Below are 22,533 nucleotides of genomic sequence, written 5' to 3'. Positions count from 1 at the left end.
GTGGGTTAGACTGCGAGCAGCGAGCGGAGAGGAGATACGTCTGCAGCGGTGGAGCCAGGTGGGTTAGACTGCGAGCAGCGAGAGGAGATATGTCTGCAGTGGTGGAGCCAGGTGGGTTAGACTGCGAGCAGCGAGAGGAGAGGAGATACGTCTGCAGTGGTGGAGCCAGGTAGGTTAGACTGCGAGCAGCGAGAGGAGATACGTCTGCAGTGGTGGAGCCAAGTAGGTTAGACTGCGAGCAGCGAGAGGAGATATGTCTGCAGTGGTGGAGCCAAGTAGGTTAGACTGCGAGCAGCGAGAGGAGATACGTCTGCAGTGGTGGAGCCAGGTGGGTTAGACTGCGAGCAGCGAGAGGAGAGGAGATACGTCTGCAGTGGTGGAGCCAGATGGGTTAGACTGCGAGCAGCGAGAGGAGAGGAGATATGTCTGCAGTGGTGGAGCCAGGTGGGTTAGACTGCGAGCAGCGAGAGGAGAGGAGATATGTCTGCAGTGGTGGAGCCAGGTGGGTTAGACTGCGAGCAGCGAGAGGAGAGGAGATATGTCTGCAGTGGTGGAGCCAGATGGGTTAGACTGCGAGCAGCGAGAGGAGATATGTCTGCAGTGGTGGAGCCACGTAGGTTAGACTGCGAGCAGCGAGAGGAGAGGAGATATGTCTGCAGTGGTGTAACCAGGTGGGTTAGACTGCGAGCAGCGAGAGGAGATATGTCTGCAGTGGTGGAGCCAAGTAGGTTAGACTGCGAGCAGTGAGAGGAGAGGAGATACGTCTGCAGTGGTAGAGCCAGGTGGGTTAGAGCTCTCTACATCTGGAGGTACTGCACTGAGCGTGCAGAGGGTTTAAATGGCACAACGCCACAGTAACAGGGCATTACAGACACTGCTGATGGTGTGACTGGGGCATGAGTGACAGGTTGCCGTCGCCGACAAAGTGTGTGTTTGTGTGAGCGTGCACGCGAGCATCTGGTTCACACCTCTCCTGACTGGATGAGGAAGTTAGTGCTTCCACACACAGACCTGGGTTTAACTACCATTTGAAATAATTGCATGTAATTTAGCTGTGCTTGATTGAGCTTACCAGTTGCAACAGAACCAATATAAAAAGTCCCAACATTGGAAACCCCGCCTGGCAGTCCAGGCAGACTAAAGCAAACGCTGAAAATATTTGAACAATTTCAAATAATATTTAAATCCAGGTCTGCTCACTAAATCCAGGTCTGCTCACTAAATCCAGGTCTGCTCACTAAATCCAGGTCTGCTCACTAAATCCAGGTCTGCTCACTAAATCCAGGTCTGCTCACTAAATCCAGGTCTGCTCACTAAATCCAGGTCTGCTCACACAGCAGGGCAGGGCCACACATCCATGTCACACACTGTAAACAGGTGATGACACCACCTGGCTTTGAGCGCAGTGATTTGACTTGCACCAGGAGGCATACTGTTTATGCTTTGATCGGCAAGTTTTGGAACGTGAGAACATTTAAAAGTAACTGAAGATAAGTACTTGGGAGAATCCCACAGCACACAGCGGTATTTTGCAAAGTCTGTGCTATGATGTTGTAGGCTAATGCTCACTGTTAACAGTGCCACTGCAGGTGCACATCTGGTAGGCCATGATGTCTACTCAGTCAATGAACTCACGGGACTAGAATATTTTTTGTTGAAAAGGTTTCACTCAAGTATTGTGAGGAAAACGATCATACAATCCACGATACCATCCATTCCATAACAGCTGGAAACCATACTAACTGAAACCTCACAAATATAAATAAAACACCCACACACAGGGTGTCCTGGTTTGTTAAAACCACAGCCCAGGGTGTGCCACCCCCACCACCTCTCTCTCTGTGCTGCCTCACTGCATGCCTTATGGCTTCCACTTTCCAAAGCAGCTTTGTTGCACCAAAATGTCACTTCGGGTCCCTCCCACACGCATTTACACAGACAACAATAGTAGCCTAAATGAAAACTGACACTATAGTCTTCTAATAAGTCTACATTTGACTACATTTGGACCAACACAGAACAAATGAAACTATCTGCAGGTTTCAGACAGTCTAAATATTCCCTGCTCTATTCAAAACCTGGCATGTGTGTTCAGTGAAACTTGGGCGGCTGAGGTCCGAACAGAGAGCCTTCCTATAACATACCCTGCCAGCCTGAAATGTTCTGAACGCTGCAGATAGAAATAGATTGAATAGAGCTGACACAACTCCCTTTTCTATCTGAGAATCATATCTGTTCTACACGATACATTTCTAACAGTGTGTTATGCAACGTTACATCCTTTGGACAAGCTGCTGGCAACTCTCACTGCTATCTTTGCCAAAACAATGAATTGGTAAGTGGTTATTATGGTTAAGTACCAGGCACCAGCTTCCCCAAGCTTTCTCAATGACTATGCATGCCAGGCTGGCAGGGTATACTTCTGGCAGGGTATACTTCAGGCATACTCTCTCTTTGGTCCTCTGCTTCCTCACTACCTCAAATAATGCATTTTCATAACCCAAACTTCGGCCAAAAATAATATCTGGTTAGTGGTTTTGGTTGAGCACCACCACCAACTTTACCAGGCTTTCACAATGATTGTGCATGGCATGCCATGCTGCTAGGTGATTCAGCAAAACTCCACGGAACTAAGCCTCAGCCTCCCAGTCTCTGGCTCAATGGGATAGGACAAGACACAGCACGCTCTGCTCCATCGAGAAGACAACAGCTTTCAAAGCTTTCATCTCCAGTCCACAGAGGCCAAACATGCAAATCATCACAATGCAGCCAGATACCGCTCCCTGCTGAATGCACGCTGATTTAATATGTAGCATATAGGCTTGCTTTACATTCATTCACACAGATTTGCATGCATGGGAGATAGACATACATGTGCGCAAAGGGAAGTAACTCGTAACGATACAAAAAGACAGTGCATGCACTGACATACATGTCAAAGAATTACATGAGTAGAGAGAAACATTTGAATATAGCTCAATCACGCACGCATAGTCAAGATGTCACTAAGTGATTGGAGCAGACCTAGTGTACTTCCAAAATGGCACCCTATTCCCTATATAGTGCACTATGGACCCTGGTCAAAAGTAGTCCACTACAGGTGCCATTTGGGACACAGACCTATGGCAGGCCTGTTTAAACATTAGGATTCTATCAGATCTCTCCAGAGAGGAAAATCACAACAAATGGAACCTGCAGTTGAGCTAGAACAAATATGTCCAGTGATCGTTACTCAGAGAACGAAAGAGAGAAAGGTATAGGATCAATAGATTATATAATTTACAGTGTACAGGGAAAGAATAAGCTAATATGCTGCATTGTCTGTCCTGAGCCAATAAAATATGGTTAGTTTCAAAAACAGGTCTTTAAAAAAAGCTCTTCCTAAGATTACAATTCTGCTCATATATTTTCACATCTGTGAGAGAATTTTGGCAAGTTACAGTATGCAAATACAGATGTGGTTTTTAGTTATTCCATATTATCTTGCAAAATGTAAAATCATATATAAAGTCTCCCCTTTTAGGCTTTTTCTCGCTGATCTCAACATTCAACGCAAGTTTAATTTGACATTGTAGACTAACAAGCTGACAAAACCAGACGCGTTGCATGCGTGAGCGCAGCAAAATAAATGTACACATACAGTACCAGTCAAAAGTTTGGACACACCTACTCAGTACAGGGTTTTCGTTATTTTTACTATTTTCTACATTGTAGAATAATAGTGAAGACATCAAAACTATGAAATAATAGTATACAGAAGATAGCCTTATTTGGTAAAATACCAAGTCCATATTATGGCAAGAACAGCTCAAATAAGAAAAGAGAAATGACAGTCCATCATTACTTAAAACATTAACATGAAGGTCAGTCAATCCGAAAAATTTCAAGAAATTTGAACGTTTCTTCAAGTGCAGTTGCAAAAACTCTCAAGCGCTATGATGAAACTGCCTCTCATGAGGACCGCCATAGGAAAGGAAAACCCAGAGTTACCTCTGCTGCAGAGGATATGTTCATCATAGTTACCAGCCTCAGAAATAGGCAATAAACTGCACCTCAGATTGCAGCCCAAATAAATGCTTCAGAGTAACAGACACATCAACATCAGCTGTTCAGAGGAGACTGCGTGAATCAAGCCCTCATGGTCGAATTGCAAAGAAACCCCTTCTAAAGGACACCAATAATAAGAAGCAGTGGACATTAGACCGGTGGAAATCTGTCCTTTGGTCTGATGAGTCCAAATTTGAGATTTTTGGTTCCAACCGCTGTGTCTTTGTGAGACGCAGGGTAGGTGAACGGATGATCTCCGCATGGGTGGTTCCCACTGTGAAGCATGGAGGAGGTGTGATGGTGCTTTTCAGTGATTTATTTAGAATTCAAGGCACACTTAACCAGCATGGCTACCACAGCATTCTGCAGCGATAAGCCATCCCATCTGGTCTGCGCTCACTGGGACTATCATTTGTTTTTCAACAGGACAATGATCCAAAACACAGCTCCAGGCTGTGTAAGGGCTATTTGACCAAGAAGGAAATTGATGGAGTGCTGTATCAGATGACCTGGCCTCCACAATCACCTGACCTCAACCCAATTGAGATGGTTTAGGATGACTTGGACCGCAAAGTGAAGGAAAAGCAGCCAACAAGTGCTCAGCATATTTGGGAACTCCTTCAAGTCTGTTGGAAAAGCATTCCAGGTGACTACCTCATGAAGCTGGTTGAGAGAATGCCAAGATCGTGCAAAGCTGTCATCAAGGCAAAGGGTGGCTACTTTGAAGAATCTAAAATATATATTTTTTTGTTCAACACTTTTTTGATTACTACATGATTCCATTTGTGTTATTTCATAGTTTTGATGTCTTCACTATTATCCTACAATGTAGAAAATAGTACAAATAAAGAAAAACCCTTGAATGAGTAGGTGTGTCCAAACTTTTGACTGGTACTCTGTTATTCAATAATTTAATCCAAATTGCTTGCATGCATCAACAAGCGTCTGAGTAGCCAGGCGCTAAAATAGAACTTGGTTCTATTTTAGATGCTTGAGTTACTGTAAGTCCAGCCTCTCCCATCTCCTCATTGGTTTTAGGAGCATGTACCCAGTCGGGTGACAGAGACGAATGAAGACCACACCCCACTCCAGTTGGTTGCAGTAATGCACCTTAAAGTTGATTGCCAACGCCATATAAAATCCATAGAAGAAGAAGACTGAACTAGGAGAGACTACTAGAAACTAACAAGGTTTCCCCTTTAATCTGTGGATTAATCTTCTGAGTAGAGAACACACGATTTTGTGTGACTCAAAATGGGTCGATATTCTACAAAGATACAGCAACAAAAAAAAAGACCTTGTACATTTCAGGTAAAATAACAACCCAATGTTTATATCCAATGACAAATTAGCTAGTAACAGCAAGCTAGCTAAATGTCCATGAATGTTTCATGTGTTTCGACCTGTCCCCAAATGAATATAGTTGGTTCAGAGTTCTTTTTTATTTCAACTTGCATGTTCTGATCACATCTGGTGTGGATGGACAAAATCAACATGTGCGCAATAGCGCACGCACGTGCATGCCCGGTGTAGTCAGCATGTAATTAAAAGCAGTAGTACTGAAGCCAAAGAAATGGCGAAGAAAACAGCCAGTGACCTCTGCCAGAGCGATCTTTGCTGAAACCAAGGCTGCCGGAGACAGTGCTTTGAGCACTGTGAATATAGAGCAAAAGCTTTGTGCAGACAGACAGGCTCATGCCTCACACTGCAGATAATAAACCCAGTGTGGCTTTCATAGCAGGCGGAACCAACCAGCTTGCTTATTCTCCCTCTTCCAAACCCACACTGCCCGGAATCCCAACAATCTCAAGAGGTCCTCAATTAAATTCCAGAGACCCAGAGGAAGATATGAATAAGACATCGGCATGAGGGATGGACGGAGGGAGAGAGGGAAATAGAAATGGGAGGGGGGCAGGCCAGAGCAGAGACCGACAGAGAGAGAGAGGGATGAAAATAACATATCTTGAGCCTGCGGCTGTTATGCCCCTACTGGCCACCCAGGCAGTCTGTAAGATACCCTAAACTTCCAAAGTGTTGGTCCCATGTTTCATGAGCTGAAATACAAAATCCCAGAAATGTTCCATATGCACAAAAAGCAAATTTCTCAAAAATGTTTTGTTTAGAACCCCTGTTAGTGAGCATTTCTCCTTTGCCAAGATAATCAATTCACCTGACAGGTGTGGCATATCAAGAAGCTGATTAAACAGCTTGATCATTACATAGGTGCACCTTGTGCTGGTGCCAATTGCAGGAATGTCCACCAGAGCTGTTGCCAGAGAATTGAATATTAATTTCTCAACCATATAAGCCGCCTCCAACATCGTTTTATAGAATTTGGCAGTGCGTCCAACCGGCCTCACAACCACAGACCACATGTAACCATGCCAGCCCAGGACCTCCACAGCCGGCTTCTTCACCTGAGGGATCGTTTGAGACCAGCCTCCCAGACAGATGATGAAACTGAGGAGTATTTCTGTCTGTAATAAAGCCCTTTTGTGGGGGAAAACAAATTCTGATTGGTTGGGCCTGGTTCCCAAGTGGATGGGCCTATGTCCTCCCAGGCCCACCCATGGCTGCGCCCCTGCCCAGTCATGTGACATCCATAGATTAGTGCCTAATTTATTTATTACAATTTCCTGATATGAATGAACTAAGTCAAATTGTTGCATTTATATTTTTGTTCAGTATATATCCTTTGGGTTACAGCTGTCATGTTGTGAAGCTCCACTGGGAACCATTTCGTCACCACCAGCAACCACAAGGCTATACGCTTTTTAGACGGTTGAGGTTTACTTAACGATACTCTCGGCGGTGTTGTGTGTGCGTAAGTGTATCAGCTTCAGGTCACTGCAGTGCACAGTCCTGCTTAAGTAGTGGTTAACTAGGGGGCAGCCAACTTCACCACGATGACAACAACATGAGATCACTGCTCAACTATGGGGGGATCGACCAATACATGTGATCTTCATGTCGTATTGTACACCTGTTTTTAGCCATTATCTGCAAGAGTGCGAAGAATGGCCCAAGGCATAGTAAGATCAAGTCGATAACTTAGAAATTAAGGGAAGCACTTGTCTTGAACAGCCATAACAGTTGCTGGTCTGGTAGCAGCCTAACATGAGCTAGCATTATTTACGAGTCCAAGCGTGGCAGCCTGCTAACTCTCTCATAGCAGATTTTCACAGGATTTAGGCCTACTGGGCTGTTTGATTTGGCCAGGCTTCGGCCCGGAGATTTGGCTGGAGGTGAGAGGCTGTTACAGAACTGGAAAAAAAGGAGAAAAAAATTGGTCCCCGAGATTAGATTAAAAATTATTGACTGCTGGGACCGGGTGACCTGCTATGTTTTATTCAACACACACACACACGCACGCACGCACGCACGCACGGCTGGAGAGAGATCTGTTTACAAAACCCTAACAGGTCTGTTGCTAAAATAAAATCCACCATTCCTCTTAGCTGGGATTCACATAATTCAAGCACTTTTCATTCAAAATTGAGGGGAAAAAATTGCAAAAGTAGCTAAACTAACATTCATAATAATCAGTATTTAAATATGGAACAAAATGTCTATCTGGAATTAATTCAAGTGTATTTACCTCCAGACAGTCTGTCTGTCGCACATCCAGAGGACTGTCACTGTGTGCGTCCCAAACGGCACCATATTCCCTATATAATGCACTACTTTGCAAGAGGAGCGGCATGACATGTTTTCCTTTCTTCCGTGTGCTAGCTGGAGGTTTTATGTAACTGGTAATCAGGCAGAGGACAGCTAAGTGCACATTTGCACATTTAATCCAGCCATGATGACAAGTGATGTTTTGCCTCCAGCTGAGCCGGGGAGCCAAAGTTCACCCTCTATCCTGATAGGCTGCGTTTACACAGGCAGGCCAATCTTTTTCCACTAAATGTTATTTTGTTCGATTAGATCTTTTTCCAATAATTGGGCAAAAGACCAGAATTGGTCGGCCTGTAATTTCATTAAACACATGACACGGATGTACTAAAAACGGTCCTCCAGTCAAATACACACTGAATAAAAAATCATTTACAAAATTAGGATGGTTGCAGGGAGGGAGCTTATACAAAGAGAAAAGCATGCAAAAGGCATCAGCCCCACCAATGATGTGTATTGAAAACATTGATTGCTTACTCATGAAACTTCAAGATCAACGTTAAGATTCAGCTGTGAGCCATTGATTTTATTATGTTGGCGTGCTTGACATGCACTAGGAGCACTGCGCTACTGAGCAGAGGCAGGCTGCGTCCCAAATGGCAACCTATTCTCTATGGGCCCTGGTCAAAAGTAGTGCACTATTATAAGGAATAGGGTGGCATTTAAGATGCCCTCCTTCGATTGCCCTTTGAGACCAGGGAAGGAGAAAACAGTGTTCGAGACCTGCTGTGATGGCATGCATCGCGGGGCGGTTACTCCTCGGAGGGTGAACGAAGACAAGCCTGGATTTATGCTCCTCTCATTTTCAGCTGCACGGCACACACTCCAGTTCACAAAGAGCTCCAGCACACAGAGACCTCAAAGCTTGTTCAGATGAATGTGTCATGTTAGGCCTAACTGTCGTGACTCTTACTGTCCTGATGTATCAAGCTCAATGCACAGATAGGTTACTAATGATGGGTGGGAATCAATAGTTACTAATCGCAATATTATTTTGGCCAATATCATATCATATAGATTTTTAGATTTAAAAATAACTCAGGTATTATTCATCCTATAGCTTGTTCTCCATCTTCTTTTAAATAGCGAGCCAACATGTTCTCAGCACTTCTATTTGCAGGTCTGATCTGAATTCATTTTCTCATGCTCCCTTGCTCTCTCTCGTCTCTCTACAGAAGACATAGTGAGCAATATGTTTTGAACATCAAATAGCAATAAAATCACAGTTTCGAATTGCAATACATATCGTATCTGCACCTAAGTATCGTGATAATATTGTTTTCGTGAGGTCCCTGGCAATTCCCAGCCCTACTGTGGTGGTCTGTTTTCTAACCTGATTATGTTGTACTTTGTGACTGTGTTAATTTATCTGGTGACTATTGTCCTCATAATATATCAAACTATTGTAATGATGCATCAAACTCAATACACATCCAACTATTGTCCTGATGCATCAAGCTCAATACACATCCAACTATTGCCCTGATGCATCAAGCGCAATACACATCCAACTATTGTCCTGATGCATCAAGCGCAATACACATCCAACTATTGTCCTGATGCATCAAGCGCAATACACATCCAACTATTGCCCTGATGCATCAAGCCCAATACACATCCAACTATTGTCCTGATGCATCAAGCGCAATACACATCCAACTATTGCCCTGATGCATCAAGCTCAATACACATCCAACTATTGTCCTGATGCATCAAGCTCAATACACATCCAACTATTGTCCTGATGCATCAAGCTCAATACACATCCAACTATTGTAGTGATGCATCAAGCTCAATACACATCCAACTATTGTCCTGATGCAGCAAGCTCAATACACATCCACCTATTGTCCTGATGCATCAAGCTCAATACACATCCAACTATTGTCCTGATGCATCAAGCTCAATACACATCCAACTATTGTCCTGATGCATCAAGCTCAATACACATCCACCTATTGTCCTGATGCATCAAGCTCAATACACATCCAACTATTGTCCTGATGCATCAAGCTCAATACACATCCAACTATTGTCCTGATGCATCAAGCTCAATACACATCCACCTATTGTCCTGATGCATCAAGCTCAATACACATCCAACTATTGTCCTGATGCATCAAGCTCAATACACATCCAACTATTGTCCTGATGCATCAAGCTCAATACACATCCAACTATTGTCCTGATGCATCAAACTCAATACACAGATGGCTTGGGTGGTGGTCTTATTGTGTTGTAATGTATGGATATTAACCTGAACTATTCCTGCAAACACGCACTGTAGAGCAGTGTTTTCCAACTCCGGTGCTCGAGGACCCCCAACTAGGGCTGGCACCAGGGTTTCCGTTAGCCGCTAATAGCCGGCTTTTGGCCATTTTCTTTTGTTGAAAAGCCCAAAAAATTAATTGGCACCAGCCAATTGTCCAGGAGAATAAATAAAATCCCATATCAAAATAATGCTTTTTAGCCTAATCATTGATAGAAATACCAGTTGATGTAAATATATTTGACCAGTCATGCTTATCCGTCTATGGGTTAATTTGCATAGTTTCATGGAATTTCATACAGATACAGAGCCTTTGAGCGCAAAATCTGTCAGACAGCGCTTTTATAAACCAAATCATTGTGCAACAATTTTAAATGCAATCGTGTGTAAAAAAATAAATATTTTGGGCCAAGTTTAAAAAGAGCTTTTCATTTATGTATTTTTATTTCTCAACTGGTAATTGAAGCACGCTTCCCATTCGCCGTTCAAATGCATAGACAACGAAAGGAAGGCTACATCAGCCTGTCACACACCACTTTGCAATGAGCTGAAGGCAGAATGCATTTTGAAAACATTTAGCTACTTAATTGTTTGAAACTTGAACATTTTACTACATATTATGAGGCATGTTTTACATTGCTTCAAAGTAGTCTAGGCAAAAAGCCGACCATATCCCTGGAGGCAATTCTTTTATAAAGACAACCATATGCCATTGAAACCAATAGCCTATTTTTCCCCTTTTTAGATTTGTTTTCAACTTTCTTTCATTGTCAGGTAGCCAAATGAACATTTGTGCGTAGCCTACTGCCTTGTGGGCTAATAATGTTAAGAAATAATCGTTTATCAACATTTTAAGCAAAACGTTCTGATCTGTTGCATCAGATTAATACTTTAAAAAAGATATATTATGTAGCCTAGGCCTACTGGTTGTATGAATTTGGGATCTATCGTCCCACAACTGTCCTAGATTCTGTTTGGGCTATTTCTTTCTCAACAAGCTGACCAATAGAAATAGTTAACTTTTCTACCATGGGGGTAGTAGATTGACTTAGGCTAGGGGACGTTTTCCCTAAGTAAACTGAATGATATAGCCTAATTAGCCTACTCCGGTCTTTACAGAAAGAAATAAAATGATTCAAAATAGGCTACTAAAGCATGATTTGATCACAGAGGATCATTACTTTCCCCTAGTCTTCAAAAAAAATTATTGTGGATTGTTTTAAATTGCATTGCCTACAATCGGAACGAAAGGCAACATGTGCAATTTGGGCAGCGCGCACTGCAAATACTAAATACATGATTGTTGAGTTGTGACTGTCAGTGAAAAGTAGAGGCCCAGCCAGGAATATCATAATATTTCTAAATATAATCGCAGGAAAACCTAGTCTGGAAAGCAAATGGCTTTTGCTGTAAAGAGAAGACACTGAAAATACTCTTAATCTATCTTTTAGTTATACAAATTCTCAACCTAATTTTGTGAACAACAGTAGGCATATAGACAATCTTATTGGCACCAGTGGAAAGCACAGGCCATATCCACAGTGAGTGCGCACTGCACATATTCACTCTTTATCATTGTTGGGGCAGTGCCACTTAAGTTTGTTTCTGGATAATAATTTCCTCCTCCAGTTTAGATGGACATGACATTCAATGTGTTTCCCCTTCTCAGAGGCTTATTATACGTACAACGTCATTTTTACTGATCTGTTTGTCAGTGTCAGCAGAGTAGGCTACCCTGTAATTTGTCTTATTAAAAAAGATTGTGCTAATGTCGCCAGTCATATGAAATGAAATGTGTTTTTCCGGTGAAAAGAAAGAAACGTATGTGATATGGCCTATAGCCCAGGTCTCTACACTATAGGCGTTCAGATATGCATTGAACAGTCTTTTTTGCGAACAGTGATTGAGTTATATTGCAAACCTAACTTATGACTATCCAATCTACTCATCAAATTATGAATAGTAGACTCTCTACGTAAGTCTGCAAATGATGATGCATGGAATGCTTTATTATATAGGTGAATTTTTATGCTGAAAATGTTCTTCCCCAAACTTGAAACTCGTCTTGTCGTCTGAGGAAAGGTAAATATTATGCTAACATCTACAAAGTGTGAGGTAAGGACACAGGTCATTGCATCCTCGACTTACATGTTATGTTAGGATTAATTACACTAATCGAAAAGGGATTTCTGTAATTCTGAGCACCGTGGGTGGACGCCCTAATCAGGTTGCACACCCAATGGACATGGATCTAGTAAATTCAAATGCTGCCGGTCAAATGTTCGGTGCCACAATTTCATTAGGGAAACACTGGCTGGCACAATTACCATATAAACGACAGTTATGGATGTAGTCATAACCGTTTATTTAAATTGGGGAGGGGCGAACAGCTGACTGAAGACGGGATGGCCGCATTCATGCGCTTGAGTACGTTTCTGCGGCAATATTGACTCAACGTGATGAAACTTTGTTGCTCCTTGCTGAAACAAGCAAGGTGCTGTAGCAAACAAGTCTTAGGTAGCCTGAGCAACGCCTCCCGAAATGCAGTAGCAGCAAACAACGCTTGTGGCAAACTAGGTTTGTTTTCAACAGTTTGTTGAACGTTTGTAACAAACACATTCCATTTGTTAGTTTTTGTCAAAACAAAAAACGGATGCAACAAGAAGAGTAGATATGCTTGCTGCAGCTGAAGCAATTGTGGATGATTATTTTTATTTTTCGTCCCGATTCTTTTGAAGCACTGCTTCCCCTACTCGCAGTTGTAATTGATGGGATTGAAGATGAGGTGATCCCGACATACAGTGACCTCTCCTTTCGGGCTCACTTTCGGATTGGGAGACCTTCCAGGTAATTTGCATAATGTATCGGATGTACTACGTATGATATGTGCCCCTCTTCAATAACGTCTGAACTCTGTCTGATTTCCTTAATAAAATCAATAATAATAAAACAAGCCCAGCCTCAATTATCTAGTTACCTAGAATTGCATCTCATGCAACAGAATTAAAAGCAGAAAAAATGTAAATTTCACATTTTCCACATTTTGTGACATTACAGCCTTTTCTAAAATTGATTAAATAAAAACAATTGCTCATCAATCTACAAATAATACCCCACAATGACAAAGCGAAAAAATTGTTTAGAAATGTTTGCAAAACATAAGAAATAACATAAGAAAAAATAAGAAATACCTGAATTACATAAGTATTCAGACACTTTGCTGTGTGACTCAAAATTGAGCTCAGGTGCATCCTGTTTCTATTGATCATCCTTGATTGGAGCACACCTGTGGTAAATTAAATTCATTGGATATGATTTGGAAAGGCACACGCCTGTCTATATAACATCCCACAGTTGACAGTTCATGTCAGAGCAAAAACCAAGTTATTAGGTCGAAAGGAATTTCCCGTAAAGCTCCAAAACTGGATGGGGTTTACAAATCAAATCAAAATCAAATCAAATTTTATTTGTCACATACACATGGTTTGCAGATGTTAATGCGAGTGTAGCGAAATGCTTGTGCTTCTAGTTCCGACAATGCAGTAATAACCAACGAGTAATCTAACCTAACAATTCCACAACTACTACCTTATTCACACAAGTGTAAATGGATAAAGAATATGTACATAAAGATATATGAATGAGTGATGGTACAGAACGGCATTGGCAAGATGCAGTAGATGGTATCGAGTACAGTATATACATATGAGATGAGTGATGTAGGGTATGTAAACATAAAACTGCATAGTTTAAAGTGGCTAGTGATACATGTATTACATAAAGATGGCAAGATGCTGTAGATGATATAGAGTACAGTATATACATATACATACACATTATATTAAGTGGCATTGTTTAAAGTGGCTAGTGTTACATTTTTGATCAATTTCCATCAATTCCATTACTAAAGTGAGCTGGAGTTGAGTCAGTATGTTGGCAGCAGCCACTCGATGTTAGTGGTGGCTGTTTAACAGTCTGATGGCCTTGAGATAGAAGCTGTTTTTCAGTCTCTCGGTCCCTGCTTTGATGCACCTGTACTGACCTCGCCTTCTGAATGACAGCGGGGTGAACAGGCAGTGGCTCGGGTGGTTGTTGTCCTTGATGATCTTTATGGCCTTCCTCTGACATCGGGTGGTGTAGGTGTCCTGGAGGGCAGGTAGTTTGCCCCCAGTGATGCGTTGTGCAGACCTCACTACCCTCTGGAGAGCCTTACGGTTGTGGGCGGAGCAGTTGCCGTACCAGGCGGTGATACAGCCCGACAGGATGCTCTCGATTGTGCATCTGTAGAAGTTTGTGAGTGCTTTTGGTGACAAGCCAAATTTCTTCAGCCTCCTGAGGTTGAAGAGGCGCTGCTGCGCCTTCTTCACAACGCTGTCTGTGTGGGTGGACCAATTCAGTTTGTCCGTGATGTGTACGCCGAGGAACTTAAAACTTACTACCCTCTCCACTACTGTCCCGTCGATGTGGATAGGGGGGTGCTCCCTCTGCTGTTTCCTGAAGTCCACAATCATCTCCTTTGTTTTGTTGACGTTGAGTGTGAGGTTATTTTCCTGACACCACACTCTAAGGGCCCTCACCTCCTCCCTGTAGGCCGTCTCGTCGTTGTTGGTAATCAAGCCTACCACTGTAGTGTCGTCCGCAAACTTGATGATTGAGTTGGAGGCGTGCATGGCCACGCAGTCGTGGGTGAACAGGGAGTACAGGAGAGGGCTCAGAACGCACCCTTGTGTGGCCCCAGTGTTGAGGATCAGCGGGGTGGAGATGTTGTTCCCTACCCTCACCACCTGGGGACGGCCCGTCAGGAAGTCCAGTACCCAGTTGCACAGGCCGGGTCGAGATCCAGGGTCTCGAGCTTGATGACGAGTTTGGAGGGTACTATGGTGTTAAATGCTGAGCTGTAGTCAATGAACAGCATTCTCACATAGGTATTCCTCTTGTCCAGATGGGTTAGGGCAGTGTGCAGTGTGGTTGCGATTGCGTCGTCTGAGGATCTATTGGGGCGGTAAGAAAATTGGAGTGGGTCTAGGGTGTCAGGTAGGGTGGAGGTGATATGGTCCTTGACTAGTCTCTCAAAGAACTTCATGATGACGGAAGTGAGTGCTACGGGGCGGTAGTCATTTAGCTCAGTCACCTTAGCTTTCTTGGGAACAGGAACAATGGTGGCCCTCTTGAAGCATGTGGGAACAGCAGACTGGGATAAGGATTGATTGAATATGTCCGCAAACACACCAGCCAGCTGGTCTGTGCATGCTCTGAGGACGCGGCTGGGAATGCCGTCTGGGCCTGCAGCCTTGCGAGGGTTAACACGTTTAAATGTTTTACTCACGTCGGCTGCAGTGAAGGAGAGTCCGCAGGTTTTGGTAGCAGGCCGTGTCAGTGGCACTGTATTGTCCTCAAAGCGAGCAAAGGAGTTATTTAGCAAGACATCCTGGTCTGCAACGGGGCTGGTTTTCTTTTTGTAATCCGTGATTGACTGTAGACCCTGCCACATACCTCTTGTGTCTGAGCCGTTGATTTGCAACTCTACTTTGTCTCTATACTGACGCTTAGCTTGTTTGATTGCCTTGCGGAGGGAATAGCTACACTGTTTTGTATTCGGTCATGTTTCCGGTCACCGGAAACTGGAAACGGAAGATTTTTGTAGCTGGAAACGGAAGATTTTTTATGGAATATCTACATAGGGGTACCGAGGACCATTATCAGCAACCATCACTTCTGTGTTCCAATGGCACGTTGTTAGCTAATCCAAGTTTATCCTTTTAATAGGCAAATTGATCATTAGAAAGCCCTTTTGCAATTATGTTAGCAAAAACACCAGTCTCAACATCAACAGTGAAGAGGTGACTCCGGGATGCTGGCCTTCTAGGCAAAGTTCCTCTGTCCAGTGTCTTTGCCCATCTTAATCTTGTATTTTTATTGGCCAGTCTGAGATATGCCTTTCTCTTTGCAACTCTGCCTACAAGGCCAGCATCCCGGAGTCACCTCTTCACTGTTGATGTTGAGACTGGTGTTTTGCAAGTACTATTTAATGAAGCTGCCAGTTGAGGACTTGTGAGGCGTCTGTTTCTCAAACTAGACACTCTAATGTACTTGTCCTCTTGCAGAGTTGTACACCGGGGCCTCCCACTCCTCTTTCTATTCTGGTTAGAGCCAGTTTGCACTGTTCTGTGAAGGGAGTAGTACACAGCATTGTATGACATCTTCAGTTTCTTGTCAATTTCATGCATGGAATAGCCTTAATTTCTCAGAACAAGAATAGACTGACAAGTTTCATAAGAAATGTCTTTGTTTCTGGCCATTTTGAGCCTGTAATCAAACCCATAAATGCTGATACTCAACTAGTCTAAATAAGGCCAGTTGTATTGCTCCTTTAATCAGAACAACAGTTTTCAGATGTGCTAATATAATTGCAAAGGGGTTTTCTAATGATCAATTAGCCTTTTCCAATGTGCCATTGAAACACAGGAGTGATGGTTGCTGATAAAGGGCCTCTGTACGGCTGTTTTTTAATTTTATCTGCTATTTACAGCTACAATAGTCATTTACAACATTAACAATGTTTAAACTGTATTTCTGATCAATTTGATGTTATTTTAAATGGACAAAAAAAAATGTTTTTCTTTCAAAAACAAGGACATTTTTAAGTGACCCCAAACTTTTGAAAAGGTAGTGTGTGTGTTTTAATATATATAAATCACACACACACACATTTCTAAAAAACTATTTTTGCTTTGTTATTATGGGGTATTGTGTATAGATTGATGAGGGGGGAAAAACAACACATTTTAGAATAAGGCTGTAACGGGTAAGGCTGTCAAGGGGTCTGAATACTTCCCGAATGCACGGTATATAGCAAAATATAGGCCAATACATGATGTTTCCGTGTCCATATGTAAAAAGTAGGCTAATGATTTACCTATAATTTAATAGGCCTAATTCATTAATTAATTAAACACCATCCTCATAAGTTATACTATTAAAGTACTCTGCACTGTAAACCTATGTAAGCTGCCTATCAATAGGCTACTGGTAGACTTTGCAGTAATGCAACAACACCAAGGAGTAACAGATTAAGTGTTTTTAGCTCAAAGACAGAGCTAACAGATTGTTATTTTCTTCTGTTCCAGATACTGTGCGAGGACCTGGCTCCTATGGTGCCTCACAGAGGTGAACTCATTAAAAATAGGGTGTTGGCCTCCCTGTGGCTGATGGCCAACCAGGAAAGTTTCAGGGGAGTGGCAGACCAGTTCAATCTCAACAAAGGAACATTGCATCACCACCTCGTTCAAGTGGTCACAGGCCTCACACAGCTGGTGCTTGACTATGTGAAGTGGCCTTCTGTAGAGCAACTATCAGTAGTACAGGCCGCGTTCGAGAAAAAGACAAGGTTCCCTGGGGTGATTGGGTGTATAGATGTCATCCATATTACCATCAGGGGACCTTCCAACAATAGAGATGACTACATAAACAGAAATGGCCATTCCACCTGTCAACTCCAGGAAGTATGCGACAGCCAGCACATGTTAACAAACATCTACACAGCGAATGCTGGTTCTGTGCACGATGCCAGAATGTACATGACCAGCGACCTCAAGACCCACCTGGAGACCAACCCACTACCCGAGCAATAGAATCTGCTCAGGGATTTTGCATACCCTGAGTGTGGACTTAATTGTTCCATTCAGAAACAGCTGCCACCTTCAAGATGAACAAATGCGTTTCAAAATCAGGTCCACATTTCAAACAATTGAGAGGGGGTTTTAGGCTACTCAAGTGGCGGAGACTGCTGCACTTGGAAATGTTCCTTCTAAACAAAGTACTCCATGTGATTGCCAGTGCATGTGTTCTCCACAACTTGGTCCTGATCCATGAAGGATTCACCAAGGAAATACCAGGAGGCCACCATTGACCCCGTCCCTGACCCCATCCCTGACAGGCAGGATGCTGAAGAGGGAGATCCCGAACTAGCCTAGCTGAAGAGATCCCGAACTAGCCTAGCTGAAGAGAGAGATGCCGAACTAGCCTAGCTGAAGAGAGAGATCCCAAACTAGCCTAGCTGAAGAGAGATCCCGAACTAGTCTAGCTGAAGAGAGAGAACCTGAACTAGCCTAGCTGAAGAGGGAGAACCTGAACTAGCCTAGCCGAAGAGAGAGAACCTGAACTAGCCTAGCCGAAGAGGGAGAACCTGAACTAGCCTAGCCGAAGAGAGAGAACCTGAACTAGCCTAGCTGGAGAGAACCTGAACTAGCCTAGCTGAAGAGGGATAACTAAGCTACAACACACATTTACACTCACACCAGTTCATTTTGATACCATATTCTTCTTATTTTATTTGATTGAATGAAAGGTTGTTGTTGTAGTCCCAGCAGCAATTTTCCAACATCTAGTGGAAAGCCTTCCCAGAAGAGTGGAGGCTGTTTTAGCAGCAAAAAGGGGACCAACTCCATACTAATGCCCATGATTTTGGAATTAAATGTTCGACGAGCAGGTGTCCACACACTACATGACCAAATGTGTCTTGCCATTACGCATGTGAATACTTTGGAACAGATTTCCAAAATGTTAATTACTTGGAGCTGATTTGCTGGTGTTGTAACAGTATTTTAGTATTTTGGTCCACGGACCACCAGTTGGGAACCCCAGGTATAGTACATAACCATATTTGATCAATAAATTATTATTGTATTACATGAGATTTTTTTTGTGTGTGTTTGTGTGCAAACACAAGTTAACAAAACCAGTTATTTATGTTTCCATTTTAATAAAACATGTTCCAAAACAATTGGGTATTAACAATTTCAGTTAAACATACAATCAAGGAAAATCTCAGGAGAATGAGTTATTAGTTGACAATTAAACAATAAATAAATAAATACATTTAGGCTACTGTTCATTGAAATTCTGGAGAGCAGCGGTAAACTGTTTAAGAAAATAGTTTCTCTCACTCTGTGCTTGAAGTGTTTGTTTTGTTTCCTGAAGTGCAATGATACTGTCCAGTTTCGCCCTCGAGCATCTCTTCTGGTATTATTTTCGTATTGTTTGTAGGGAGTGGTGTTGGTATGAGGGTTATAAGGTGTTGTTTTAGAGAGAGAGGGTGAACGGGTTTCAGTGCTACTGTAGCATGCTGTGTGTGGGGTATCTGTGGAGGTGCTGGGCTAAGTGACAGTGTAATTAGTATTGTGTGCTGTATGTTGTGTGTGTAGTGATGTTGGGGTTGGTGTGAGTGTTGCGTGTGGGAAAAGATGATATAATGACTGCGGGGGTCACCGCATCCTCCATGAAGTAGAACTCTCACTTTCTTCTCCCCTGACCAGTCTTCTGATGTCCATCAATGATGACCTTGTACCTGTGTGACAGACAATTTGGCATCATGAGTGAACTTTAACAACATTTCCATTTCAGTCAAAAGGGAGCATACATTTCTATACTGGTCCCCCGTGGGAATGTGTTGCAAGCGCTACCAACTGAGCCACACTAAGACAGTCTCTCTCTCTCTCTCTGAAAGTGAGAGAACAGCTAGCAAAAGGAAAGAAAGAGAAGAAAGACAAAGAGGAGGTAGCTACATAGCAACACACACCTGTGCAGACTCCACTTCGCATCGCATGTCTCCCATGTCACAGTATAACTTTTTCTCTTGAAGAATTAGAGCTACAATTTCCCAGGCCTCACTCTTCTTGGTAACGGGGCTCTCAAATTTGTCTTCAGAATTTCTCCATGTATTGATCAAAACCATTACAGATGAGTAGGTCCAGTTAAATTCTGAAATAGAACAAAACAAACTTCAACAGTTTGCCTAGCTAATGGTTAGCGAGTAAGCTAGCTAATGTTAGCCAGCTAAGCTTGCTAAGACGAGGCTGCTTGAGTTTCTAGTTAGCTAAGTAACCAAGCTAGTTAACGTAAACTCACGTAAACTCGTACATCGCCTTGGTCCGTACAATTACCCTTATTTTAGCGCCCAAAAAACGTAATACTTCCAGATCAACTGTAATGTCAATACCATTGTAAAGCACAATTTCTCCCCTTTCCAACAAAATCAATTACATGACCTAAACACTGCCCGTTTCTGCATAATTCAAGCAGGCAATGAGCCCCGTCGGGTCTTTTTAAAAATGGAGGGTGGGGAAGTGAAACTAATGTGTGATAGTGAGAAGGACAGATGTCGTGTGGGAAAATTGCTTTTTTCACTCGATCTGTCCAACTTATCACCTTATCGCCTCTAAAATGTAAATAAAACACTATTAAGAGTTTATTTTATTTAACCTTTATTTAACCAGGTAGGCAAATTGAGAACACGTTCTCATTTACAATTGCGACCTGGCCAAGATAAAGCAAAGCAGTTCGACACATACAACAACACATAGTTACACATGGAGTAAAAACAAACATATAGTCAATAATACAGTGAAAAAAATAAGTCTACAGTATATACAATGTGAGCAAGTGAGGTGAGATAAGGGGGGTGAAGGCAAACAGATATATGTATAAATAAATAAAAATATAAAAAGGCCATGGAGGCGAAGTGAGTACAACACAGCAAGTAAAATAAAAACTAAAAAAAACACTGGAATGGTTGGTTTGCATTGGAAGAAAGTGCAAAGTAGAGACAGAAATAATGGGGTGCAAAGGAGCAAAATAAATTAATAAATAAATACAGTAGGTAAAGAGGTAGTTGTTTGGGCTAAATTGTAGATGGGTTATGTACAGGTGCAGTAATCTATGAGCTGCTCTGACAGCTGGTGCTTAAAGCTAGTGAGGGAGATAGGTGTTTCCAGTTTCAGAGATTTTTGTAGTTCGTTCCAGTCATTGGCAGCAGAGAACTGGAAGGAGAGGCGTCCAAAGGAAGAATTGGTTTTGGGGGTGACTAGAGAGATATACCTGCTGGAGCGCGTGCTACGGGTAGGTGCTGCTATGGTGACCAGCGAGCTGAGATAAGGGGGGACTTTACCTAGCAGGGTCTTGTAGATGACCTGGAACCAATGGGTTTGGCGACGAGTATGAAGCGAGGGCCAGCCAACGAGAGTGTACAGGTCGCAGTGGTGGGTAGTATATGGGGCTTTGGTGACAAAACGGATGGCACTGTGATAGACTGCATCCAATTTATTGAGTAGGGTTTTGGAGGCTATTTTGTAAATGACATCACCGAAGTCGAGGATTGGTAGGATGGTCAGTTTTACAAGGGTATGTTTGGCAGCATGAGTAAAGGATGCTTTGTTGCGGAATAGGAAGCCAATTCTAGATTTGACTTTGGATTGGAGATGTTTGATGTGGGTCTGGAAGGAGAGTTTACAGTCTAACCAGACACCTAGGTATTTGTAGTTGTCCACATATTCTAAGTCAGAGCCGTCCAAAGTAGTGATGTTGGACAGGCGGGCCGGAGCAGGCAGCGATCGGTTGAAGAGCATGCATTTGGTTTTACTTGTATTTAAGAGCAGTTGGAGGCCACGGAAGGAGAGTTGTATGGCATTGAAGCTCGCCTGGAGGGTTGTTAACACAGTGTCAAAAGAAGGGCCAGAAGTATACAGAATAGTGTCGTCTGCGTAGAGGTGGATCAGAGAATCACCAGCAGCAAGAGCGACATCATTGATGTAAACAGAGAAGAGAGTCGGTCCAAGAATTGAACCCTGTGGCACCCCCATAGAGACTGCCAGAGGCCCGGACAACAGACCCTCCGATTTGACACACTGAACTCTATCAGAGAAGTAGTTGGTGAACCAGGCGAGGCAATCATTAGAGAAACCAAGGCTGTCGAGTCTGCCAATGAGGATGTGGTGATTGACAGAGTCAAAAGCCTTGGCCAGGTCAATGAATACGGCTGCACAGTATTGTTTCCTATCGATGGCGGTTACGATATCGTTTATGACCTTGAGCGTGGCTGAGGTGCACCCATGACCAGCTCTGAAACCAGATTGCATAGCGGAGAAGGTGTGGTGTGATTCGAAATGGTCGGTAATCTGTTGGCTTTCGAAGACCTTAGAAAGGCAGGGTAGGATAGATATAGGTCTGTAGCAGTTAGGGTCAAGGGTGTCCCCCCCTTTGAAGAGGGGGATAACCGCAGCTGCTTTCCAATCTTTGGGTATCTCAGACGACACGAAAGAGAGGTTGAAGAGGCTAGTAATAGGGGTGGCAACAATTTCAGCAGATAGTTTTAGAAAGAAAGGGTCCAGATTATCTAGCCCGGCTGATTTGTAAGGGTCCAGATTTTGCAGCTCATTAAGAACATCAGCTGACTGTATTTGGGAGAAAGAGAAATGGGGAAGGCTTGGGCGAGTAGCAGAGGGGAGGGCAGTGCTGTTGTCCCGGGTAGGGGTAGCCAGGTGGAAAGCATGGCCAGCCGTAGAAAAATGCTTATTGAAATTCTCAATTATAGTGGATTTGTCGGTGGTGACAGTGTTTCCTATCTTCAGGGCGGTTGGAAGCTGGGAGGAGGTGTTCTTATTCTCCATGGACTTTACGGTGTCCCAGAACTTTTTTGAATTTGTGTTGCAGGAAGCAAATTTCTGCTTGAAAAAGCTAGCCTTGGCTGTTCTAACTGCCTGTGTATA

General features: G+C 43.0%; 1 protein-coding gene across 1 annotated transcript in view; it reads right to left on the bottom strand.

Moving 5' to 3' along the window:
- LOC129861039 (dual specificity mitogen-activated protein kinase kinase 6) overlaps window positions 1–22,533 on the bottom strand; it is a 63,293-nt gene that overhangs the window by 22,144 nt on the left and 18,616 nt on the right. The window lies entirely within an intron of this gene.

The sequence above is a fragment of the Salvelinus fontinalis genome, chromosome 1 (genome assembly GCF_029448725.1).
Source record: "Salvelinus fontinalis isolate EN_2023a chromosome 1, ASM2944872v1, whole genome shotgun sequence".
Classification (NCBI taxonomy): domain Eukaryota; kingdom Metazoa; phylum Chordata; class Actinopteri; order Salmoniformes; family Salmonidae; genus Salvelinus; species Salvelinus fontinalis.
The sequence above is the reverse complement of the archived record's forward strand: the minus strand, read 5'-3'. Positions and strand labels throughout refer to the sequence as shown.